Below are 26,782 nucleotides of genomic sequence, written 5' to 3'. Positions count from 1 at the left end.
CCTGGCTTGTTGGGAAGCTAGATGTAAGGGGCAAGGCAGTGTGCAAAGGCTCCGGGCACAGAGCAGGTGATGAGGCCTGATGGGCTGGGGCCCACTGGCACTTCTTGCATGAAGGAGAACAGAAGAGCCGGAGCCAGAGAGCTGAGAGGTTGCTGGAGCCCTGATGGGGCGGGACAGCCACTGAGGATTTCATGAGATGACCAGTCAGGTGCCTCCAATTCCCGGTGCCAGTGAGAGCCCGCCTCTGTACCAAGACGGTGCTAAGTATTTGTGAAGTGCAATTTGTCCCCACTGAGCATCTGTTTTGCTTCCCTTAGCACCAGCCCCTCGGAAAATTCCCAGCAGACCCTCTGTGTGTGCCGCAGAGTGAAGCCTCCCCGGCACGGCTGCAAACAGCCTTCCAGCAGGGGACTCTTTCTAAGCCTAAAATGGGCTTCATTTCAGTGCTTTTGTTAGCATTCTCCACAGGGGACGGGAGGGGACAGAGCTGGGTGGTGGGGATGGAGGAGGGGGCCAGGGCTCCCTGTGGAGGAGGTGCCGCTTGGTTCTGGGGTCCCTGGATGCTGCGGCAGACAGTGCAAAACGAGCCTGCATCTGTCTGCCCGGGTCTCCGAGGGGCCTTGCCTGTCAGTCCACAGGCCGGCTCAGCACCTTATTTCTCAATCAGCATCTCCGGTGCCCAGTGGGCTGGGCTGGTGGTGGGTGTCATGGTCATGTTGCTTCATGAACGGAAGGCTAGTAATCCTTGTGATGTGGAGATTCAGAATGGGCTGTGGGGTTCCTTCCTTTCACTCATTCTGTGCCCGCATGCAGTCATTGAGCACCTATTCGCTGCCAGGCTTTGGGCCAGCCCCTGGGCACTCAGTGGTGGGCAGGAAACCCCTGCCCTGACCCTTCCATGCCCTTTGCTGAGGCCCTGCTGTGTTTCTCACGCGGATTATGGCAAAGCAGAGCAAGCCCGTGATGAAACAGGCAGACCCCGGAACCAGACACCTGGGTTAGCTCTCAGCTCTGCCGCTTCCCTGCCTAGTGACTTTGCGCAGGAAACTTTCCTTCTCTACGCCTCAGTGTTCTCATCTATAAGATGGGGATTATCATATTACCTAGATTATGCAATTGTCATGAAGTTTGTTAGACTAGTGAGTATAAAGAGCTTGGAGCAGGGCCTGGAACCTGGTAATTAAATAATCGAATAGTAAGTAACATCATCGTGCTACTTTTTGTGTCACTCTCTTCTAATCCATTCTATGCAACATATCCTTTTGAACTTTCTAGAAGGTAGGTCTGATTATGATAAAGTCATTCATGGATTTCCCCTTGGTTTAAAGTCTAAACTTTTGCATGACCATCAGACCCCTGCTTTTCTATCCCCACCCCCATCACATTTCCCAACTGCATCCCCACACACACTCCTCTCCCCTCCCTGCATTACAGCCATCCAGGTGGCCTGCCATTTGCTCAACCTGCTATACTTTCTCATACCCTGCTCCATATGGGGACCTTTCCTCTTCCCTCCTTACCTCCTGGGAGACCTGCATGGGTCTGTCAAGAAGAGGTTCAGGTAGGAGCCCTCCCCGATCTCTCCTTCCCCAACCAAAGCCAGCCTTTCTCTTGCCTGCACCCCATCAACTCTGTCCACCCTGGCTCTGCTGCGTTGAGCAGTGTTTTGTAGTTGTCTGAGCAAACGTGTGTCTTCCATTGAACCCTGGCCATGCTGGCTTCCTCTCTGGGCTGGTACAAGTCGACCCTCAGCAAATGGTTGTTGAATGAATGAATAAACAAGGCACTTGATGAACACCTGTTAGACTAGAATGAAGAAGCAGGAGATCTCATTTTATCTTTACAACCACCCCTAACCCAGATGGGGAAACACTCGAAGCTAGCTGGGACAGACCTGCCACCTTGGCAGTGTGAGTGACCGCTGGCTGGCCTCTGGGTGGACTGAAAGTAAGGCCCAGATCTTTCTGACCCCTGGGACGGTGCGATTCTCCTCCCCCATTAGCACAAGTTCCTTTGCTGGGGCACAAAAACTGTATTTTCCAGAGATGCCCATCACACTATCTCTATGCCACATGCTTTTCTGCTGTGTGACCTTGCCCATCCCCCATCAGGAGGTGGACTCCTATCCTGCTTGCTTTGAATCTGGGCTGGGCTTGGCCTGCTTGACCAATAGGATGTGACGAAAGTGATGTACCAACGCTTCCAAGAATAGGCAACAAGAAGCCTTGCAGCTTCTGCCTGGCTTCCTCGATGTGATGCGCCCTCTGGGAAGCCAGTTGCCATGCTATGAGATGGCCAAGCCACGTGGAGAGGCCACGTGTGGGTGATTTGGCGGACGGCCTCAGCTGAGCTCCCAGATGACAGCCCAGCCATGTGAGGGAGCCATCTGGGACATCCAAGCAGTCAAACCTTCAGATGACTTCAGCCCCAGAGGACATCTGACTGCAGTCCCATCTGGGACCTGGGGTGGGAACTGCCCAGCTGAGCCCAGTCAATCCACAGGAACATGAGAGGTGATGATACATGCTTGTTTTCAGTCACCAAGCTTTGGGGTGGCGGTTAGATTAATGGAACATTGGACTCGGTGCTGACTGGAGGAGGACGAGGACATGACTGCTGAGCCCTGTCTCTGGGGACAACTCCAGAGGGCCTCTGGCCTCTGAGTTTTCAGGATGTGGAAGAAGGGACTAGGGGGTGGGACACCTGTGATCTCTAAGGCCCCCTTAGCCTCTGCAGACTGCCCTGGGGCAGAAGGTAGAGGGAGGGTTGGGATTACCTTAGGCTGTAGGAAATGACCACGATTCAAGTGCACAGATAGAATGCTTTTGTCCGCATCCTGCCCCAGCTCGTTCTCTGTCCACTCCTCCAGGAAAATGGCCTAGATGCTTGAAACGTGGCAGGAGGAAGGAAAATGGTGATGGAGCGCCCACTCTGTGCCAGGGGGCTGACCTCATTATTTTCTTGCCCTTCACAACAATTTGATAAAAGTGGGAGTGTTGGGCTTCCCTGGTGGCGCAGTGGTTGAGAGTCCGCCTTCCGATGCAGGGGACTTGGGTTCGTGCCCCGGACCGGGAAGGTCCCACGTGCCGCGCAATGGCTGGGCCCGTGGGCCATGGCCGCTGAGCCTGCGCGTCCGGAGCCTGTGCTCCGCAACGGGAGAGGCCACAATAGTGAGAGGTCCGCGTACCGCAAAAAAAAAAAAAAAGTGGGAGTGTTACCCCCACTGTACAGCTGAGGAAACTGGGTCAGAAATGTTCAGTGGTGGGTCCACACAGCAAGCAAATAGTGAAGCTGACAAAGCCTAGGCCTGCGTCTGTCCTGCTGATAATGTTGGAATGGTCTCGCGCGTGCGGGGAGGGCTCCCAGGTCCGCTCTTCAGTCCCGATCTGTTGGCCAGCGCCTGAAATCCCCTCACTGTTGCTTTGCTGCTTTGGCTTAAATCCTGGATCCTGCCAATGCTAATCCCTCTGGAAGGAAGATGCATTAAGATGTTATTAACCGCTCACCGCGGTTGCAGTGAGGTCCAGTTTCTCCCCTGGGAGTCTGTTATGATGGGAGGAAGTGTGGGGTGGGGGACTGCCTGCAGGTGCGAAGAGAAGAGGTGGTACCAGAAGAGGGCTGTAGCCTGGGTCCCTCTCCATTCTTTGCAGTTGGAGCCGATGGTGGGTTTGGAAAACAGAGAAGACAGATCCTTAGCCCTGGCATGGGACAAGCCCCACCCCCTGCCTGAGGTCGAGCTTCCGCACACCCAGGGGCAGCTCTAGAGAACATCTAAATCCCCAGCCGATGGCGTCCGCCCCTGGCACGGATGTGGGCGCGTTCATCCTCCTCATCAGCTTCCCCACGTTTGGCCAGCTTCCCTCCGGGGCTCCTGGGAGAGTTGTGTTTAGTTCTGGGCTCCAAACTCAAGTAGTGGCGTTAACCAACTGGCGCCAGGCCAGAGCGGGCAGCCAGGGTGTGGGGGGAGGGGCGCTGACCGTGGCAAAGCAGAGGCCCAGGTCTGTGGGGCGAGGAGGCCGGGGGGGCTGGAGAGCCGGCCTCTACCATGAGAGTGCCGGTCAGCTTGAGCGCGTCACTGCCCTTTGCCCAGTGATCTTAATAACCCTCAGCACGGGCCGTCCTGATGGGTAGTGAGCACGCTGCCACTGGAAGTGTCTGAGCAGAAGACCTGACTGCCCATGCAGCTCTGTGGAGTGGCCTGTCACAGAAGGAGAAGGGACCAGGAAACTGCAGGGGCCCCTTATAATGCTTGGTTCACAGGCTCTGAGAAGGAACAAGCCCAGCCTGGCCCAGCACGGTTTGCCACCTGGGTTAAAATGAGGGGATTAAGATATTCTGGCTGACCTGGTGCTCATGCCAGCCTCCCAGCTTTCCTCTACTCTGCCCCTTCGGTGTCTGACTTCTCTTGGGCAAGAGGCCTTGCTGCCCTTCCCTCCCTCCCTTTCCTCCTTCCTTCCATTCAGTCAACAAAAGTTTATTGAGTACCTACTAGGCTGGGCAATGTGCTAAGTCTTGGAGGAGCCGGGGGTGAGCTAAATAAATGCAGTGGGGAGCCCCCGCAGGGTGGAAGGGGGGAGGGATGGATGGATTGTAGGGGGTGGAGGAAACTCTGAGAAGTCAGGGCAGTGTCCAGGTTGGAGATGATGGGGGTTGGGCAAGGAAGGTGGCAGTGGGGCCAGGAAAAGTAGACGGATCCAAAGAGCAGGTAGTAGGAAGACTTGGCAAGGCTTGGCTGTGGCAGGTAGGCGAGGGAGAGGAAGGTGACGAAGGTGGACCCCTAGGTGGCTGGTTCGAGCACTGGGTGAGGGTGCTGGTCCTGGGGCACGGCACAGTAGGGCTGGCAAAGCTGCCCCCATACTTGAGTGAAGGCTTCTGCACCCGTGTTTCTTCCCGGGCAGCCCTAGGACCTGGGTCCAGCTGCTCTTGTGCTCCTCCCAACAGCTCCCAGAACCCTTTTGCCTGCAAAGCTTCCCAGGTGCCTGCCCTCCTTCCCGTGGTTCCTCTTCACCTCCTTGCAGAGCAGGGATGATCGACACACCCGCAGGCCAATGAACTGCTTAGCTCCGCCTGCCACCCTAGGTTCTCCGCATCCCTACCCAGCTCTCTGCTGCTCCCCTCCCCCATGACCTCTCAGAGTGTCACAATATAAGAAGCAACTAGGGGCAATCGCGGGCCTGATTTCTACCTAGGGAGGGCCTGGGCCCAGCTGGGTCTTCTTACCGCATCCCGCGTCCCTGGATCCACCCCACCTGGCCGCCGGATGCCTTGAGGAGGCAGGGGAGTTTCAGGCTTCTGGGCCAGGGCCTTTGGCCTGTAAACATTCCTGCCCCATTTAGGGGATTGCCAGATGGGCTTGAGCTGCAGGGGGTGGGGGGAGGGGCTTTGGCTGGGCCTGCCTGTGCCACGTGGGGGATTCGGTGGTTCTCTGTCTCCAACTTAGCTCATTGTGAAGCTGCTCTGAAAAGCTCCTCTCCCCTGCAGCCAGTCTACCTGAAGCCTAGTGCGCCCCCGGGTCCCCCTCCCTGTCTGCACAGGAACAGTGCACCCCTGGGTCCCCTCCCCTGTGTGCATGGGGCCAGTGTGACCCTGGGTCCCCTTCTCTGTGTGCGTGGGGCCAGTGTACCCCAGGTCTCCCTGTCTGTGTGAAGTCGGTGCACTCCTCTCACCTGAGACAAGGGAATCCTAGTCTCTGGGCTTGCTTAGTCATCCCCCAGAGTTTGGGCCTCAGTCTTCAATTTTGGAAACTGAAGATGATCGGGTTCATCTACCTGCCTCACAGGGTGGGAATGGGGTGGCCTTGGCCTAGGACAACCTTTTAAATATTAAACTCAGTGTCACAGGATGTTTGGTATATTCACAGCCTCAAGAAGTCAAATGGGGCTCCTGAGCTATCTCAAATGGAATAATATTTATGCTAACAGCTCCTCTCCTTGAGGCTGTTTTATACATGCTCTTTAATCATAACAGTGACCTTCTGAGTGTTATTGTATCCATTTACAAAACTGATGTCCAGAAAGGTGAGTGGCTGGGCTCATCATCTCCTGCTAAGGAAGTGGAGAGCTTGCCTGTGTTTTTATGGCTTAGGCCCCAGCTGGCTCTGGCTGGGCGGTCCTGCCTCTCTTTAGGATCACGGAGCACGAAAGAGTGATTTTGGCCAGGACTGTTCTATGCCTGGGCTCCTTCACTCTCCACCACAACCTCGTCTGTGTGGCTGGTCCCAGGTATCGTTCTCCTGTAATAGATGATGAGATAGATCAGAGAGGTAAATAAACTTTCCCGGGGCCACAGAGCAGCTGGGTGGTAGAACCAGGATCGGAAGCCAGGTTCTCTGAGTCCCTTTCAGGTGCTCATTCCATTCTGTGCCACTTCTGGCTAATAGCATAAAGCTTTCCACGTGGCCTTAACACCTGGTCCAGAGAACTGGTGTGGATGGACCGCGAGAGAAGAGGGCGGTGAGGGGTGAGGCAGGAGGCTGAGCTTTGAGGCCTGTCCTGTTACTGTGAACTTGGGCAATTCACCTCCACCCTCTGAGCCTCTACTTCCTTAGGTGTCAGTTGGGGACAGGAATCTGTGACCAGCTCTCCTTGAGGACAAAGACGTAGTGTGGGACCAGCTCTGCAGATGGGCAGGGGCAGATTTTCTTTCCTGCTGTGGAGCCCCTGCGCGGAGGTCAGCCTCGGCCAATGCCCCAGGGCCAAAGCCCTGCGTGGCCTGCAAGTTGCTAGGGCTTGGGGACAGGCAGGGAGCCAGGCTTGTGCCAGGTGGCAGGAGCGCTGTGCTCTTGGGGGCTCTGGGACAGCCACTCTCAGGCCTGGATGTGCCACTCACAGCGCCCTGTCTCCCAGGCCTGCAGCTCGGGAAAGCAGTCTGGCCCTCGCCGAAGACCCCGGTCTCCAGTTTCTGGGAATCGGCTGCTCTCTGCAGCTTTCTTTCCCAGGAGCTGGTGCCAAGCAGGCCCCGCCTCAGCCTCTGGAGGGCCTCCAGGCGTTCTGTGTTGAGCACTTCTCAGCAGCAGCCGGAAGGCTGACTTCATGGGGACTGGAAGAGACCCAGCAACCGGCCTCTGTCTACCTCGCCCCAGCTGTAAAACGGGGTGCATGGTTGGTGCTTCCAGATCCACACACAGGACTGGCTGCTCCTTGTCCTGTGGGACAGGCCGGAACTCCTCTCCACCAATGCCCAGCTCGCTGCCCCCAGGCAGGGAACCTGCACAGAGCTTTTAACTTTTAGGGAGCATTCCTGTGTGTTCTCTCAGTTCATGCTATGCAGACACTGGAGGGGATGCCCAGGAGCCAAGGTCACCTGCCTGCCTGGTACTGTGCAAGGCCTTGAGGAGGAACCCTCGAGAGACAGCGGGATTCCCGGTGCTGCGGCAGACCCGTGGCTGGAGCGCTGTCTGACCTGCCTCGCTCACATCACATCACATCGTGGAGGCCAGGGCAAGCCCTGGGCGGCTCCCGGGCGGGAGTGCTGGTTCCCACGAGGCCCTCCCTAGGTTATCCCTCAACTGGGCCCATTTAGGGAAGCATGCCCTTCTCTTTTGCCCTGGATCATGGGGTGGTGACATTTTAAAATACTGTTAATAGCTGACATTTAACTGTGCAGTGCACAGTTACGCAAATTATCTAATCTCGTCTGCACGCCAGCCCTTTGAGAGAGGCACGGTGATCACCCTCCCCGTCTTACCGGGGGAAATCTCATTTGTCTCCATGTCTGTCTCCCTCACTGGGGGCTTGGAGTTGCCTGCGAAGGCAGGGACCACGCCTGGTTCCACTCTGTACTGCGGCCCCTGATGGGTGCTCCATGCTGGTCGACCAAACAAAGGGAGGATGAGGGAATCTCTGGGACTCTGACCCTTCGCATCGGCCTAATTTGAGGACACTTGCTCTACTGTTATCATCTTAAATGAGAAAGTAGAACCTGAAGTGTGTGTGTGTGTGTGTGCGTGTGCACGTGTGTCTCTGCAGGGGGGTCATGGACACAGTGACATGTTGGTCATGAGTGTGAGCTCTGGGTCCTGCTATTTTGGGGGGAATCCTAGTTCTGCCTCTTTCCAGCTGTGTGATTTGGGGTGAGATGCCTAAATTCTCGAGGGCTAAGTTTCCTTTTCTGTAAAGAAGAGGGATAATAACAATATCTGTTTGACAGGGTGGTCGTGGGGATGAAATGAGTTATTACACATAAAGTACGTAGTACAGCACCTGCCCTAGTGAGCACTAGATAAGTGTTTGCTGTTGTAATTAGTAAACAGGGATGGAGGGAGCTGGATAGATGGATAGGTATGTCCTTAAGGGTACGTGACGAATTGGCCTTGTAAAGCAGGAAGCAGTGCATTGTCTTCTTTCTGGGCACCTCGGCTCCATGGCCTCTCCCACAGCCCAGTGGGACACCCAAGGGCCGCTGAATTTTCCTGTTCCTTCGAGCAAGGTGTGTAGTGTATATTCGTTGAGAGGTGACACGAGGAGAAGGAGGCAGCAGCCATGAAGGGGACTTGTGACTGAGCTGAGGGACCAAGTGGCCCGGGTCACAAGGGACGTGTGGATGGCCTCATGGATGTCCACAGCCGAGCACCAGTGCAGGACAGCTGACCAGGTGCCTCCTCTGGACCCCTGTCCAAAGCCCCCATCCTAGCCTTATGGGAACCTTAGACCAGCCTTTTAGGAATGGTGAGACGGAGGGAGAAAAGTTCTGAGCAGACTGCATTGAAATCTGCATTTACTGAGGAGAAAACCTGAAGTGACTGAATTCACCCAGGGCTGACTGGGTTAGCACTTCTGCTGTCAGGGAAAATGGGACTCAGGGAAGAAATGAACTACACATGTAGAAAAATATCATGAAAATGATATTTTTTGCATACATACCTATGTGGCTTTTGAAATTCTTACCACGGCATGCATGTACATGTTTTCCGTCCTGTCTATAATTTCAAGATATGTGTACTTATGTGTTTATATATATAAAAATTGAAAGAAAAAATAAATCAGTGTATTGGTTATCTCTGGGTGAAGGGACTATGAGCTATTTAAAACATTTTCCTTAATAAACTCTACTATATCTTTCTAATTTTCTCAAGTAAAAATGATCAAAAAGATAAAATAATTATATATCTGTATTCTTTCTTAGCTATGAACTATGTTCTTCGTGTCAGGGAAATTGGGCCAGTAGGTGATGTGTGCTGGGTAACGGCAAGGCTTTAGGCCAGGGTCTGTGTCACCAGAGAGTCCCCTCCATTCTCTGAGCATGCTTGATTGGGGTCATCTCATTGCCGCATGTGTCCACGTGCCGCCAGAAGCCCATGAACCGTTTGTGTCAAATGTGAGAGTCGCCCCAGGGAAGCAGAGAGCCCTCACAGCCCGCCCACAATGCCAGCTGTGCAGGATCCTTGTCTCCACTTTACAGGTTAGAACCGGAGACTTGGGGAGCCTGGGCATCTCTGCAGGGCCACACGGTCAGGAGCAGCAGAACCGGGGCTCAAGCCCAGGTCCTCGGACCTCCAGCCCCAGCGTGCCTCATGCCATGCCACCTCTGGCAGTCAGCAGAAGGTGCTCTGGGACGCACACCTTCAGTACCTGGTGGGGATTTATGGCTCAGAGAGAATAAAAGCTTAGAGGGTTTTATGATTTGCTCAAGATCACACAGCAAGGAGCAGAGCTGGAAGTACAACGGCGATGCTTCACACCAGAATATAGAAAGATGCTCAGCAAAGAGCGGGGATATGGGAGAAAGGGCAAAGGAAAGCAAAGCAATGTGAAGAAAGGAAAGAGACTACCAGTGCTTCCCAGACAAAGAACATAGTCCAGTGAGAGAGAGTGCGAGCGTGAGTGTGTGTGTGTGTGTGTGTGTGAGAGTGTGTGTTGTGTTAGGGGTGAGTGGGAATGGCGTTGCTGGCCCTGGGGGGCCAGGAGGTGAGAATGAGAGTTAGGGAGTGGGGCAGAGGGAAGGAAAAAAAGAAACAGATGGGAAACAGTTCATGAAAGCCAAAAACCTCAAGTCAGACAAATGTTTATTTTATATAGTGTTGATAACAGGGGAAAAAATGCTTACGGAAACTCACAACTAGCACAGGCTAGCGCCAGCTCTTCAGACCCCAGTGGAAAGAGCTAGAAAGTGCCTCCCCACAGCAGGCCAGGCCCAAACGTGGGTGCTTAAGGCCTGCCAGGATAGCCTACCTGAGGAGCCTGCTGCAGCAGAAAGTGCCCTGAAATTAGAGCCCAGGGCTAGAGGCCATAGCAAGTTAGAGCCGGCAGGCTGGTCCGCTTCTCAGAGCCCCGGGGTCCTTGTCTGTGAAATGGACATGGTCCTTCCTGCTCTGTCCACCTGTCGAAGCTGTTGGGAGGACTTCATATCTGGCCCACATGGAATAACAGGCACTGGATCTAGCCTCCTGTCTGAAGAAAAAATAGAACATAAGAACCATGGTTTTCAAGACGGTGGGCATCAGGAAGCAAAGTGCTGTGATCTACGAGAGATGGGAGACAAGTGAGGTGAGCCCTATGATTGTCCCCGGTTACCTGCCTGGAGTGAATCCCAGGCTGCAGCACAGGGAGGGGGGCCCAAGGAGCCTGGTGAACTCCCTGATCGGCGGGGATGGAGCCGAGGGTGCAGGGAGACTGCAGTTGATAAAGCTGCACCAGGTCCCCCTCCAGTACTGGCAGAGTTCTCATCAGCGTATGCATGTGAGGCAATTACCTGGGGAGGTGAGGGGGAACACCCAGAGGGTTGTCGGGAATAGAGCATGGAGCTTACACAGGGATGACTACAGTTTCTGTTCCCACCAGCCAGCCTGGAAAACTCACAGCTCAGGAGGCATTGAGTTTACTACTCTAATGTCCCATCCGTATTCAGATATTTCTGCTAAGTCTCCGTATTCAAATATTTCTGCTAAGTCCAGAAAATATGTCCTTGTTTTCAGTCACTTTGTTTGACTCCTGTCCAAACTCAAGCCTCTCTTTGTATTTGGTTTTCATGGCTCTAAACAGAGCAGCTTCTCTGCCCCCTTCTCCCACCCCCTTATCTCTCCTGCTTTTGGCTTGATGAAGAATAGAATGTCCCACATTCAGGATTTGGTTGCCTTCTTTCTTGTGGTGGCAGAACTGGTTCCTCTCTCCTTGGTATCTGTTACACTAGAGGCTAGATCTAAAGGCTTCTCCAGATTCAGGTTCATTTCTTTTGCCAAGAACGCTTCATGGGTGGTGCTTGCTTTCTTATTTTCAAGGTAGTAACGCTCTGTAGTGATTTCCCAACCGGCTCATATCAGGATTGGTTGCTCACTTCAGCTGCTGATAAAGCAGTGCTCTGGCATGCTAACTACCCAGAGTTTTGCTTCTTTTCATCCCATACAAGAAAGCATGTTAGGATGCATGTAGGTTAGAATGGTGTTCGTCTATGAACAACCTTGAATCCACTCAATAAAAAAAAAATCTTTCCAGGGCTTCCCAGGAGGCGCAGTGGTTGAGAGTCCGCCTGCCGATGCAGGGGACACGGGTTCGTGTCCCGGTCCAGGAGGATCCCACATGCCGCGGAGCGGCTGGGCCCGTGAGCCATGGCCGCTGAGCCTGCGCGTCCGGAGCCTGTGCTCCGCAACGGGAGAGGCCACAGCAGTGAGAGGCCCGCGTACCGCAAAAAAAAAACTTTCCAAACTTTGATCCTTTTTTCAACCTTAGCAGGCATAACAAATGATGGTGAAACATGGCATGTCACAACCTTGAACCATTGAATTACCTGGTCCAAAAGGATTAAATGTGAGTTTCAAGGCTTTCACCTACGGGACCTACAAAGTAGGGTGATCAGTTGTCTCAGTTTGCCTGGGACTCAGGGTTTTCAGTACTAAAGTTGGGAACGTTCTGGGCAAATTGAGTCAAACTAGCCACCCTACGACAATGTGCAGACTTGTCAGGTAACCGGGATTGTGAATACGCCCCTGAGTGCGTCAGAACTGCCAGGGCCTTAGCTTGGCTCCTGTCTGACCCCTTCTTATACCAGCTGAGAAACTGGTGGTTGTCTGGGCTTTGCAGTGATAGAGACCACAGTCTTTTCCTTGAGCTGGCACATTTCATTGCTAAGTTTGACTGTTAGAAGATTGGGCCTCCCTGTAAATCCCGTGAACCACTTGTCAGTTGGAATTTTACCCTGCAGAGCCAAGCATATGATATTGATCAGCTAATCAGACCACTGAAGTCTGACCATGTACCCTCCAAGCAACCTCTCAGGTCGTTGCTGGTCATGACTTCATGTCCTCTCACCCTCCTTTCCCACCTGTGACCTCAGGACATAGTCCAGGTGCTGGTAGAGGAGGGTCATTGGCTCCAGAACAGAAGCTTAACTTGAGGTATGAGAGACTCCTATGCAGAGGAGATGGGCCTGCTCCCTCTTGCCTTCCAGAATCCAGGTCCTCAAGCATTTCCCCTCCCTGCCTCCAAGCCCTAGTGCAATGTGACCCCCATGCAGGGGAGAAATGTGCTATCAAAAGGGAGACCTTGTGTGTCTTCACACCCTCTCGAGTGGCTGGTAGGGGAAGGGAGTGCCCAGCTCCATCCATTAAGGACGAGCCAGCTATTCTAACCCACTTGAGAGGGTTTAAAAGTAGAGCCAAGAGTTTAACTTCAAGATGCGCTTTACCTCCCGAAATCAGATCGTCTCATTTTCAGCACAGTTGTTGAACAGACGTTCTCGTGGGGTTAATGCTGCAGCTTTCCCAGAAGCTCCTTGTGTGGGATGGAGGTCAGGATTTTATAGGCTCAGAGGCATTTCCATCGCCAGCTGGGTGACTGTCCTGGAGACTAGCTGGCTCCATGTAAGGTGTCTCTCCTGTCTGATCCCTGCTCAATGCCATCCTCTCTGTCTTCATTTCCTCTCTCCAGGATTCCCAGAAGAGCCCTTTAAATGTCCCTTGCTTCTAATCCTTCCCTAGGAAGCCTCTCCTTCCCTAAATGCCTATTTCATACTAATTGCCCACCCCCTCCCAATCCAGTTCCCCAGGCTGTTCCTCAAGGGCCTCTCTTTGGCCCCAAAGGTCTGACCAAACTCCCTCTCTCCAGGGCCTCCACCTTCCTTCTTCTGAGACTAGTGAGAGATTCTATCTGTTCCCACCTTGGTGTTGAATAAATACCTCTTTCTAGGTCACCCTCCTGCAGGAAGCCTTCCTTGATTATCTTTATCCTCTTCATGGACTTCTCCTTTCTCTGGCCTTCAGTGTCACACAAACCCATGGACCAGTTTCTCTTCCCCAGAAGACGTTTCTTTTCTCCCTGGCCAATTTGTAAGCCCCTGGAGGAGTGAGGCCAAAATGTCTGTGTCAGAGACAGTGAGTGCTCACCAAAGATCCCATGTCATCCCTTACATTTCCAGCCTCCCTGGCTGGAAAGTGGGGCCATGTGACTAGTTCTAGACTGTGAGCAGAGGTGACATGTGTCACTTCCTGGCGGAGGCAGTTAAGAGCTGGCAGGAGTCCTCCATCCCTTTCTTCCCCTTCTGCAGCAACCACAGATGCTGTGTGATCCAGGTGGCACAGCTACATGATGACAGATCCTCTGTCAGCCTGGTTCCCTGCATGACTGCATGGATCAGAGCTTCCTACTGCCCTGCAGTAGACATGTAATATGATCAAGAAACAGACTTTATCCTGTTAAGTCTCTGAGATTTGGGGATTTTTCTGATGCAGCAGCTAGCATTGTTTAACATTAATACTACATCTCCTTTGTTGTTCCTCCTCCCAACCATCTTCACGTCCCTCTTCCTGGAAGCTCTGAGCACAGATGTCACCTAGTATAGATTCAGTCAGTGAGGGTTTTTAGTCTAAATGATGAATTTCATGGGATGGTAACTGAGACATGGAACTCATAAAAGGAACAACTTAAGAGGATGTTCTCTGCAGCACCATGCCCAGTAAAAACCACACTTGAACTTAGCCTCCTGGAAAGGCCACCATCCACTGACCTCACCGACCAAAGTCTGGAAGCTTGTAGCATGCTGACCTAGATGTAAAACCAGAGGTGGGATCCCCATAGCTGTATGACTTTGGAATAATCACATGTCCTCTCAAAGCCTTGAGTTAATCACCCACAAAATGACCAAATTATGTCTGCTCCAGGGACCTGGAACTCCCCAGTTCTGCCCTTCTAGGAAGACCAGCATGTTCCCCAGAAGACGGGGGCTTCTGGGGCCAAATGCTCCTGTGGCTGTGTAGGTGTGATACCCAGCTTCCCCGAGCTCCTGGGTATTAGATGTAAAGAAGGTAAAATTGTGATGTAGCAGGGAGAGGCCCTTCTTGGGGCCATGAAGCTTCAGACTGTGGCCTGCCATATGTCTGGTCACTGCCTTTTCTGGGACTGGAGGACATGCTGGAAAGGTGGGGCAGGACCCCTGAAGGGAGAATATACAAGCAATCCCTACCTTCACAATGATATTGGTTAGAAATTTCCATTTGACTGTAAGCCTTTTGGGGGCATGGCTGTAACTTTTTCACAATCTCATCCCAGTGTCCTATTCAGGGCCTGACCCAGAGGAAGTATTGGAAGAGTACTTGGCTTCCCCTGGGGGTGGTGAGTGTCCTGTTGGTGGTTGTGTAAGCTGAGGCTGGTTGGTCACTAGGCAGGGATGCAGGGGAGGGTGTTCTGAACTCTGAGAAGGGCAGATGAGATAACCAAGAAGATTTGTCCTGGGCTGAGATTCCCCTGGGGGCTCCTGGGTGAGGCTGCATGGGGCACTGGGGAAACCAGATTTCCAGGCTGTGGGCTCAGGGAAGGCCCTGATGAGGTGCGGTTCCCTCTTGCTTCCACGTTGAGGTGGGATGCCTGCAGCACATATTCTTAACATATGTTAACCTTGGCACTCTGCTCCTGCCAAGAAGCTGTCACAGAGGTATTTAGCAGAGGAAACAGTGTAGGAAGCGTTCCCGTTGTACTTTGGGGCACTGTGCAACTAATGGGGCATGTACAATGAGGGGCTGCTGGGCGGGGGTGACCCTGCCAAAGCCTGTTTGGTCCCGCACAAGAGGAGCGGGCATTAACGATGCCTGGCAGCCAACGCGCAGGCCCCTCAGCTGTCACAGTGAAGTACAGGTGACGTGGGCTGAGCACCTACTATGTGCCAGGAGCTGGCCTTGGGCCTCACACATCTGCCACCCCACTTCACCCTCACAACACCCCCACCAGGCAGGCACCATCTATCCAGTTTGCAGATGAAGAAGCTGCCTCTGGATCAGCCTGACTGTAAGGAAATCTACCTCTAATAAAACTCTAAGGAACCCGCATTATGATTTCCTTGGTACCCTGAATCCAATGAACCCATCTGGGAAGTGGGAGCCTGCATGTGACATTAGCTGATGCTACTTGTCTGATCTTTGGGGTCATGTGGGAATCGTAAGTTAGCCTAAATGAGGATGATTTTATTTGACAGAGGTCTTGGGAAAAGCCATCGACACTTGTCATTGGGATCAGGCTATGTGGTTTTCATCTCTGGAAGCATGTGCGTTTTATGGCCTTTTATTCTCCTCAATCCCAAATACAACATATACGTGTAACACAGCACACACACGCATACACCTACGTGGGGACACATATTCGTACTTGTACATCTGAAATACACAGTCACGATGCTGCTCACACAATGACACGCCCACATACACCTGCTGGTGTACTCACACGCACACATGTGTACCCATAGGACTTGATTTCATGCACACAGCCCACATCAAATTGCCTTCCCACACATACGTTCCCGCTCGTGGACACGCTCACCCGCATACACATCAGGCATAGACGGAGAACTCACATTTGCACGTGCTGCTTCTCTGAGCAAAGAAATCTTATCCTTTAAAGGAGTGGATGAGGAAAGTGAGCCAAGAGTTCTCAGCTGCTTCCCGCCCTTCCCGCAGCTCTCAGAGACAATGGGTAGTTGTACGCAGGGACACAAAAGAAAAAGGGCAGGTGGGAGGGGCCTGAGGGCCTGGTTGGACCTCTCCAGGGATGAACTGGTCCTTGCCTTTACCTCCCTGGATTTCAGTTTCCACGTCGCTCAAGTGAGGAGGAAGCCCTTCCATCCCCTTTATTCGGCCCCTCTAAGTGCAGGCATGTGGTGGCCATTTAGAAAGGCCCAGTTGTCCCTGATGGGCCACAGAGCTTTTCCCTTGCTGACCCAGGTGATGGAATGTGGCAGTCACACCCTCAAGGGGCAGTAAGTAGAGGTCAGATTCTCCTGGCTGCACAGGCCCTTAGCTATTTAGAATTCCCCTTATTTCACAGGTGGGGGAACTGAGGCTGGGAAGGGAAGGCTGGGCGCTTAGCACCATGACTGGCGCTTCCTAGTTGCTCAGTGGACACTTGGTGAAGGACTGTCAGATGCTGCGCTTCCTAGTTGCTCAGTGGACACTTGGTGAAGGACTTTCAGATGCTGCGCTTCCTAGTTGCTCAGTGGACACTTGGTGAAGGACTGTCAGATGCTCCTGTTTTACCACTTCCGAGTCAGCTGTCGAGGCATCTGCGAACTTGGAATGTGAAGGCCTGGATGAGGCAATATGACATTTTGTGCAAGTGACTGTGGGAAATTTGGATGCTGACCTGCTCCTCTGATCCCAGGTGAAGACAGTTGCTCTTCGTCCCTTGTACAGATGCCTCAGCCCGGAAGTGAGAGTTCCTCTTCACCCAGCTCGTCCGGACTCTCCGTGTGCGTGTTTGTGCGCCCACCCCAGGCACACACACGTGCACACATACTCCCACATACTCTCTTGCACACGCATTCACACTCACACAGGAAACACTCTCCAGTTGATGAGACCTGCAGGGAAAAGAGGTTACAGGGAGGGGCAGTAAGAGTTTTCCAGGCTGAGGGCTTCTGGGCTCCCAAATAGCGTGTCCAGGTTGGTCAGTTTTAAAGTGAACTTTGATCCCATGATTCCGGCCAAGCACTGGATTCCACCAATGTGAGCCTGAGCATGGTCTGGTCCTTCCCCTTGCAGAGCTGAAGTCCACTGGAGGGTCGCCACGGGGTCACCGACACTGAGGGCCACAGCTGGGAGGAGGGTGAGGACAGTCCCGTGGGTGCTCTGAGGAGGGAATGATAGACTCCCGAGGGGCTCTGGTGAAGAGAAGGGAATAGTGAAGGGCATATAGAATTTTGCCACATAAAGGAGCGGTGGGCTGGAGCTGTGTGTGTGCGCCGGCCTGAGGGGCAAAGTGTGCAGCATATTCTGGTGGGCAGGTGGTCCCGTGCCACCAGAGCCAGGGATAGGAGGGGCCAGAGAGGCAGTGTGGGGACAGATGGGAAGGGGCTTCAATGTTTGCTGGGGTTGGTGCTGTTTCGTGGGTAGGGGAGTGGGTCCTGTAATTGGTTTATAGATAGAAGGGATGAGAAAGGTGACCTTGGTGGCCATGAGGAGCCCGACTAAGGCGGGGAAGTAGCATCTAACTAAAGGCACCAGAGACTGAAGGAAGAGATCAGAGGTCCCCGCCCTCTGGAGCTTCCAGGCCAGACAGGAGTTTGATGCAGTAGCGGCGGCAGGTGTGTTAGGACGCGGTCACACCAGCAGAGGCTGTGAGAAGTGAGAGGAGGACGGACTGGCAAAGGGTTTCTGAGTCAGGCCCTAGAAGGGGTCACTAAGCGCGAAGTGTCAAGGACAAAGGCGAAGGTTTGGCTGGGGAGGGAGGTGGGCTTGCCATCCCTGAGGTGGGTTGGACAGCGATGTAACATCCCTCCCCAGGCCACCTCAGGAAGGAACCGGCCATTGTTTGTCAGCCCGTGCTGTTGTGGGAGCAGTAGCCCAGAATATTAAAATCGTTCTCAGGTTTATCTCCTCCCCCTCTTTGCTCGTTTGAAATCCTCGCAATTCGGGGGAGAAAGTTACTTTAATCCTCTGGTTCCTATCAGCCTAATTATAGTTTCAATAGACGACGAGCAGGGCTCTAAATGAGATCGGAGGACACGGGAACACATTATGTTGGCGCTAATAATGATCTGTCTTTGTTTTATCATTTCATGTTGTTGCTTCTCGTTTTGGCTGCCTGAATTCTTAATGCCTTCGAGTGTCTCAGGGAGATTGCTTCCTCTTGCTGCCAGGCCGGGACACAGTTGCAGACTTGCATATGAAGATACCCAGCCTGGTGCCTGTAGCTAACAAGCCAGCCGCCATTTAAATTTCAATCAGCCCTTCTGTTTGTGTGTGAGTTCCTTGGATGGATGGAATTAGCAATTTTGAAAAATTGATTAAAATTGCTGGTTTCACGAAGCCTCAAAACATCAAAATCAATCTTTTTTTTTTTTAGATACACCAAAATTTTTGTTAGACTCACCATGTCTGCAGTAAGATAAACTGCCAAGCCTGCTGGTGGGGTGGTGAGGAACCGGGAGCTGGGCGGGCTGGGGCTTGTCTTGGCTCTAGACCAACTTCTGTGCGGCCTTCTTAAGTGTTTGAACCTCTCTGTTTTTTCTCCATCTATGGCATAAATGGGTTTGACTAGATGGGGGATCTCTAGAAGGCTCTTCCAGTCCTGACACTATATAACTATGTGCTCAGAGTCAGGTGAAAAATGAATGGATCTTTGAAGGTAGAATCTGCATTTAGATGAGGTGAGAATACTAACAACAGATAGCATATGAAAAAATAGTTAGCCCCATTTTCAGTTGTAGAAATGGAGGCGTATGCCCTTCCATGGTGCCATAATTCCCAGTCCACAGACTTTCCCTCCTTTCCGGTGAATAACTCCAGGTAAGGCTGCCCCGACCTGCCCAGCCCAGGGTTCTCCCAGGGCCCTCACTGGTTCTGGAAGAGTCACACGCCACCGCATGGCTCCCTGGCCCGACCAGGGGACTAGGGTGTGGAAGTTGGCAGCAGACATTTAAGGCATTCCTGGGCTTTCTCTTCTCTGAGCTTTGAGCTGATGTCTTGAAGGCTCTGTTCATCAACTTTGCAGCAGTGGTGACTTGGAGAAGTGAAATAGTAATAAAAAATGCAAATGTCTTATTTTCGTGAATTGTGTGAGCCTCTCAACAGCCCCGTACCTATGGTCCTGGCTGTAGTCTCAGTACAGATAAAAACGCTCTAAAACCCTCAGGGTTGGAGGAGAAAAAAACCACTCTGTTAGCTGTCACGGGCAGGAGTAAAATTCCTTGATTTCTGGTCCCGCCCTCACTCGCTCCCACTTGCACTCACCTTGGTCGGTAACTAGGCGCTGCTACTCCCTCCACTTCAATCTGAGTAAGAGAAGTGTCACAGCCACTTTCTGTCTGTCCTTTCTGTCTGTCATAGCGCCCCATGGCACAGCTGTCAACAGTGCTTAATCACAAGAACCGCCTAGGACTCTCGTTAAAAAAGTAGGGGTGCTCAGTACCTGCTCCAGACTTACTGAAAAGAAGCCCAGCCGGTTCGGGAAGCCCTGTTTCTCTAAACATGCTCTCTGTATGTGGACAACATCTGTGTGTTCTCATCTCCCAATTCACTGGCCAGAGGGTCCGTGTGCAGACAATTGAAATTCTGTTCATAGCCCTATACGTGCTTATTGAACCCCTACTAAAGTTAGTGGGAAAAGATAGAGGAGTTACGGGAAAAGCATGTTTTCTAGACCTAGAAATGAATACCAGCTCCATCACAAATGCTTCGTGACCTTGGGAAGTCACTTACCTCTCTGGCCCTGTGTTCCCTCAATTGTCCCATGAGGACAGTGGTCCCTGTCTCCAGACTGTCTTGAGGAGACATACATGGTATGTATGTGGAACACTTGGTACAGTGCCTGGCACAGAAGTAGGTGCTCAACCAGCAGTAGCCTGTTCTTGCCAGAGGAAACCCACAGCAGCCCTACAGGGACAGTTCCTGGGCTTCTGTGAGTCCCCAGGCAGCTGACCGTTCCCAGAGCGTGTATAATTTCCCCTTCAAGAGACGTGGATGTAGGTGGTAGGCGAGGCTCACTCCCCAGGGAAGTGACTTGCTCCTTTCACCAGCTATTATTGTATTTAAAACAAATTGGGCTTCAGCATAGTATAAACTAGTATGTGTTATGGGCCTTCAGGGAATTCACAAATTATTGAAAGTATAATACCCTCCAGCATCAGGGTTTTGCTTTCCTGTAAAGCACAGTGGTGGGCATACACAGGTCATTCTCGTAGGCAGTGCAGACAACAGGCTGGAAGGAGGCAAGGGACAATGACGGAGAGAATTTGACCTGGCTTTTTTGCGGGTCCTTGTCCATTCAAAACAGTCTTCTTTACCACCTTGGTGAACACCTGGTGCATGACACAGGCGCAGCCACTGAGCTCAGGTATCAGGTGTTCCCAGCGAATGGAGAACTCTTTGACTGTGTAGCAGTCAGCACTCGCTTTTTGTCGGGGAGGGAGAGAAATCTAGCTCAGCCTGGCTTAAGCAGAAGGGGAGGTGATTGACTCACATGCCAGGAGTCAGGCATGACTGGGCCCAGGTTTGGTATGGAATTGTCAGCTCCATCTCTCAGCCTTTGTTCCTCTGTGTCAACTTCATCCTCAGGCTAGCTGTCCCCACAGGGTGGCAGAAATGGCCCCAGCAGCTCCAGGCTCACATCCTGCCTGATAGGCAGTAAACCTCTCTTCCCCAGTGGCAACCAGAGCCTAGTACTGACTCTCCTTGGTTCACCAGGGTCGTTGCTCCTCCCTGAACAAAAAATGCCTGTGGTCTGGGGAGTGGGAGACCCCGACCATCCAGGCCTGGCTCACTTGCCCACCCCAGGGCCAGGAGTAGAGAGTCAGGGAGGGGTGGTTTCTATAGGAAGGGGGCTCAGAAGCTGAGTGGGCAAAACCAGGACATGTCCAGTCCCACTGGTCAAGCAGCCCAGGCCCAGTGACGGAACTTAGGGTGGCTTCTTATCTTCCCTGACTGCACCCCTGCCCCCTCCAAACCCCACATTGTTTAGGCTCTTGGTTTTGACCTATTGAAAACACAGGATGATTAAGACGATTGGAAAACTTGAACATTGTCTTAGTTTGGGGTCCCTAAAAGTGGATGCTGAGACTAGAATCAGGGTGTGAGATGTTTACCTGGGAAGTTACCCCACGAAGCACAGTAAGGGCTGCAGAGTGACACAGGAAAGGGAGGAAAACTAGTGCAGGCTGAGCTAGTGGGTGGGTTCCTTCTGTGGGCCATGGGAATTCTGTTGCATTGGAACCCCCTTAGTGACTGCACATGCTCAGAAGTGTTCCTCCAAGGGGCAAGGAAGCTTGGCTATCTAATGACCAAGTCCTGTCCCTCCTGGGGTTTAACTGCCTAGCACTCTGAGCCTGTGCCATTATGGTGAAAAGTCTTGCAGCGCTAGCTTGCCCTCAGATGGACATGCAGGTGCTTGAGCTGGAAGTGTCAGTGTGTAAGGGTGCACCCCACTGCAGCAGCAGCTGCCTTCCAGGGAGGAGGGCCGGGAGAGGTGGGATGGACACCAGCAGGATCTGCTACGAATTGAGACTGGGCATTATTAAGGAATTTAAAAAGATTTTGCTAGGCACCTTAATGACGTTATAATTAACATAGGAATATGCTCTTATTTTCTAAAGAAATGGGTTATGAAGAATTTAAGTGTGAAAGGTAGTGATATTTGTAATGTAAAATATTTTAGCAAAAAAAAAAAAACGGGTGAAGCAAATAGTACAAAATGTTAGCAGTTGTTCAATCTAGATGACAGATATATATCTGTGGGTGTTAATTATATTATCTCTATCTTTCCGTACGTTTGAAAATGTTCATAATCAAAAGGAAGACCCAGGGTGATGCTGGGGTCTGTTTGTATTTGGTGACTGGGTGGTGGCTACTTCTTTCTGTTCCTGGCTGGAGCTCTGGCCTTGCCTCCAAATTGTGTGTGACTTTGCAAAACTGTCAGGGCCTCAGTTTCTCTGCTTGTAAATGAAGGACAGGCTTGTTTCAGATTTCTGAGATCTGCCACACGCAGAGGCTCTGTGGGTCAGTGAACAGTTTCTGAAGTGCAGTGGAAATTCTAGAATATCAATAGAAAGAGCTTTGGAACTCCCAGTCTGCTCTCCCCACCCCGGAGCCTTAGGTTAGGGCCTGTTGGGCCACTTCTGAGCTGTTCTAAGGCTCAGCCCTCTGACTTGGAAAATGATCCCAGTTAAGTGTTCAACTGCCATTTTTTTTCCCCCCAGGGCTGACATTGGACTGCTGGGCCTCAGCATGATTGAAACCTGGGGAGAAGGGCCAGTTCAGGAAGGAAAGCAAGGTCCTGGGCCTCATGCAAAGAAAAGTGTCCTGCAAGTGAATGCATATATTCCTGCTATATGGTGAGTTTTTACCATAAATGATGTTGAATTGTGTCAAATGAGTTAAAAAAATTTTATTTTGAGATAATCATATGATTTCACAGATATTGGAATATTAAACTAACTTTTTGTTCCTAGGATAAATCCCTATGAGTCACGGTATATTATCCTTTTTATATATCATTGAACGCAGTTTGCTCATATTTTAAAAGTATTTTTGTCCCATGAAGAGTATTGGTCTGTAGTTTTCTATTTTAATAATATTTTTTTTTCTGGTTTTGGCATCAAGATAAGTTGGCTTCATAAAATGAGTTGTAAAGGGTTTTCTCTTTCTCTGTTTTCTGAAAGTGTCTGACAGATTTGGTATTTTTTTTCCAATTTAAAAATTTCTAATTTTTAACAATAGAGTCTACCAGTGAAACTATTGGAACTGATACTTTCTTTGAAGGAAAATTATAACTATAAATTCAGTTTACTTTGTAGATATAGGATTATTCAGTCCTTCTGTTTCTTCTTGAGTGAGTTCTGATAGTTTGTACCCTTCAGGGAATTTGTGCATTTTTCTCGAAGCTCTTGAATTTATGGTGTAAAATTGTTTATACTGTTTATCTTTACTATACCTCTTATCATTATGTAATGTTCCTTTTTATTCCTTTTTATGAAGTCTATTTTACTTGATATCAATGTAGTCAATAGAACTTCCTTTGTAAAAATTAAAACAATTATTTTGTTATTATTATTTTATTAAGCTATATTGACAATAGAACTTTTTTTGCTGCTACTTTAAACAAATTTAAGTATAATTTACCTATGTTAGTTCCAGGTGCACAACACAGTGATTTGGTATTTATGTACGTTACAAAATGGTCATCATGATAAGCATAGTTACCACCTGTCACCACACAAAGTTATTACAGTATTATTGACTATATACCCCATGCTGAATAGAACTTTCTTATAATTAGTGTTTGGATGGTATATTTTATTCCATCCTTTATTTTTAATCTATCTGCATCTGTGTATTTAAAGTGTATATCTTGTAGACAGCATGTATTTTGGTCTTGATTTTTATCTAGTCTATCAATCTTGGGCCTTTGAATTGGAATGGTCATTGGTAGATTGGGTTCAAATATATCATCTTGATATTTATTTTCTATTTTTTCCATCTGTTCCTTGTTTCACTTTTTCCCGGCCTTATTGTGTATGAGTTCAGTACTTTTTAGAATTCCATTCTATCTTCTCTGTAAGTTTAGTTGCTGTACCTCTTCGTTTTACGTTTTCAGTGATTGCTCTAGTGTTTGTAATATACGTTTAACTTACCAAGTCTACTTTCCATTAATATTATACCAATTTACGTTTGATGTGAGATCTTACGACAGTATAATTCCTCTTCCCTTCCTGTCCTTTGTGCCAGTGTTGTTATATATTTTACTTATACATACATTATAAACCCCACAGTATACTCTTATTTTTATATTAAGTAGTCAGCTACCTTTAAAAAAATGAGAAATGAGAAAACATGTACATTTTTATCTACCCACATATTTAGAATTTCCAGGACTCTTCATTTGCTTGTGTAGACCTGATTTCCATCTGATATTTTCCTTTAGCCAGAAGAGCTTTAGTTAATAATTCTTATAATGCAGGTCTGCTAGTGGTAATGAATTCTGTTTTTTTTTTTAATCTGAAAATTCTTTATTTTGCCTTGACTTTTGAAGAATTCTGTCACTTGATATAGAATTCTGGGTTGATAGTCATTTTTCCTTCTTCTTTATACATTTTAAAAAATATTTATGTATTTATTTATGGCTGCATTGGGTCTTCGTTGCTGTGCGTGGGCTTTCTCTAGTTGCGTTGAGCAGGGGCTACTCTTCGATGCAGTGCACAGGCTTCTCATTGCGGTGGCTTCTCTTGTTGCGGAGCACGGGCTCTAGGCACGTGGGCTTCAGTAGTTGTGGCATGCGGTCTCAGTAGTTGTGGCTCATGGGCTCTAGAGCGCAGGCTCAGTAGTGGTGGCGCACGGGCTTAGTTGCTCCGCGGCATGTGGAATCTTCCCGGACCAGGGCTTGAACCCGTGTCCCCTGCATTGGCAGGCGGATTCTCAACCACTGAACCACCAGGGTAGTTCCCTTGCTCTTTATACATTAGAGATATCATTCCATTGTCTTCTGGCTTGCATAGTTTCACTTGAGTAGTCTTTATAATTTTTAGTTATGTTTCCCTGTAAGCAATGAGTATTTTTTCTCTGAAGATTTTCTCTTTAACATTGGTTTTCTTAAATTTGGTTATGATATGCCTTGATGTGATTTTCTTTGTATTTATCCTGCCTTGGGGTTTGTTGAAGTTTTTGGATATGTCAATTTATATTTTTAATGAAAGTTAGAAAACTTTCAGCTATTACTTCTTCAAATAATTTTTGTGTGCTTTTTCTTTGGGGACTCTAAATTACACCTTTGGTAGACAACTTAATACTGGAATGTGACCCACTCCAAATATTCTGACTTAATTGGTCAGAGTAGGAGTGTTAGTATTTAAAAAATTTTCCCAGTTAGTTCTAATGTGCACGCAAGGTTGAAAGCCACTGACCTCATCCAACCTTCCCAAGTTAGAGCTGAGGCCACTGAAGCGAAGCATGGTTAGAAGCAAATGTAGGTGAGATCACAGTCTGTTGCAAAGCCCACCTAAAACAGAGTACAGGATATGTGTAATACCTTATATCCTCCCGGGAGACTGTCTCTTGGCATCCAGGTATTTGCAATTGTGTCAGGAGGTCTGCAGTGCATTTGAATTCAAGATGTACATCCTCCAAACTTAGTAGCTAAGGCCAACCCATTAGCTATGCAAAACTATGGATTTCTGCAGTCCCCAAATCATTTAAATCAGCCTGTTACCACTATAGTGCCCACATATAGACCTGGTATGAGTCATTGATTGGTTTTGATCAAGTTGATGAGAATTCTGCTATTTAACAGACTTCAGCACTCTGGAGAACCCCAGGGCATATTCTGCCAGTGTTCCTATCAATTCCATTTCCAGGTTTACATCAGCAAAGATGTTCTCAGCTTGGTTTCCGTCACTCTATGCATTAAAAATATAGTGCTTTCACTGAACCAGCAGGAGGCAAATATTATCTAGATTTTGATACTGAGTAGCATTCTGAGATTTATTGATTCATGTTCAAAATTTCAGGGATTCTATATAGGATTCTTTGGTGAGATCCTTAGGTGAGAATTTTTTCTTTCCCTTTTTCCCTCCTTCTCTTCCCCTCCTCTCCCCTCCTTTCCCCCTTATTTCTCTTTCTCTCTCCGCTTCCCTCTCTTTCTTCTTTCTCTTTTTAAATTAACCCTAGGTTGGTCACACCTGGAGTGGTGAGACGCCTCTGCCTGGGGACCACTTGCAAGTTAGTAGAGAACTGGATTATTCCAGCGCTCCTTTCCTGCCTTGACAGTTTTTCTAATTCCATAACGCCCCTAGATGATTCTTGGCTGATACCCAGTTTCAGATTTTAGGCTGATAATAGCAGGCAGATGACTCCCCTCTCTGCCCCTCTCTCCACAGCACACTCCTAGCTTTCGCTTGGGCTTTGACTCACTGTTTGGCTTAGACAAACCCACTCATCAAGCTGGCATTTTACAGGTGGCTGAAGACAGATGCAGAGAGTGAAAACAAAAAGTGATGGCTAACACTTATGACGTGTGTATAACTGTTTTAAGTGCTTGACCCTCAGAGCCAGGCTATAGACAGGCACTAAACATTACCCTCATTTTATACAGCAGGAGACTCAGGCACAGAGGGATTAAGTAACTTTTGGAAGAACATGATAGATAAGTAGCAGACCTGGGATTTGTACTGAAACGGTTCTTAACTAAAGCTTAGAGACTTGGTCTTAACCACTACCCGACTGTCAGAGGACAGCCCTGTGTTTGGATTAAGTAGGTGGCATCTGAATACCATGCTTCGAAGGACCAAAAGGCATTGCTCCTGATACCCTGTCATATGTCTACAACCTCCTCTATGAGCTCCTGCCTTTGAATAAGGCATCACTTACAGTTTCTGCATTCCGATGGACTCTGAATGCAGAAGTCCTCTACTTTCTAATTCGTGGCCTTGGACCTCAGCTTCCTTATCTGTAAAATGGGGCTACTAATACCTTCTTCAGAGGATCATTGTAAGGATTCAGTGAAATTGTGTATGTAAAGCACCTGGCACAGAGGACCCACCATTTATTAAGGGATGGAACCACGGGGGGAAACACTGTGATCTGCTGATTGGCATCAGTGAAGAGCCCCAGAGAATGGAATATGGGCAGATGTTTTATTTTTAACTTTTTATTTGAAATACAAATTTGCAAATATAGTACAGAAAGTTTCTGTGTACCCTCCTAGCTTTTCCCAGTGTTAGCATCTTACATAATTTATAATTACTAAAACCAATAAATTTGTATTGGGAAACACTAATACTAAACTATAGATTTGTTTCAGATTTCACTGTTTTTTTCATTCATGTCCTTTCCCGGTTCCAGGATTCAGTCCAAGACCCCATGTTGTATGTAGTTTTCATGTCT

General features: G+C 49.7%; 1 long non-coding RNA gene across 1 annotated transcript in view; it reads left to right on the top strand.

Moving 5' to 3' along the window:
• The first annotated feature begins 2,402 nt into the window (after positions 1–2,402).
• Positions 2,403–26,782, top strand: part of LOC137209149 (uncharacterized) — a 455,911-nt gene continuing 431,531 nt past the window's right edge. The window contains exons 1-2 of the long non-coding RNA XR_010935919.1: positions 2,403–2,513; positions 22,105–22,239. This is a non-coding gene — a long non-coding RNA (uncharacterized lncRNA). The remainder of the gene's footprint in view (positions 2,514–22,104; positions 22,240–26,782) is intronic.

This window comes from Pseudorca crassidens, chromosome 16 (genome assembly GCF_039906515.1).
Source record: "Pseudorca crassidens isolate mPseCra1 chromosome 16, mPseCra1.hap1, whole genome shotgun sequence".
NCBI classification, from domain to species: domain Eukaryota; kingdom Metazoa; phylum Chordata; class Mammalia; order Artiodactyla; family Delphinidae; genus Pseudorca; species Pseudorca crassidens.
Note: the sequence above shows the minus strand (reverse complement) of the source record. Positions and strands in the feature narration are given on the sequence as shown.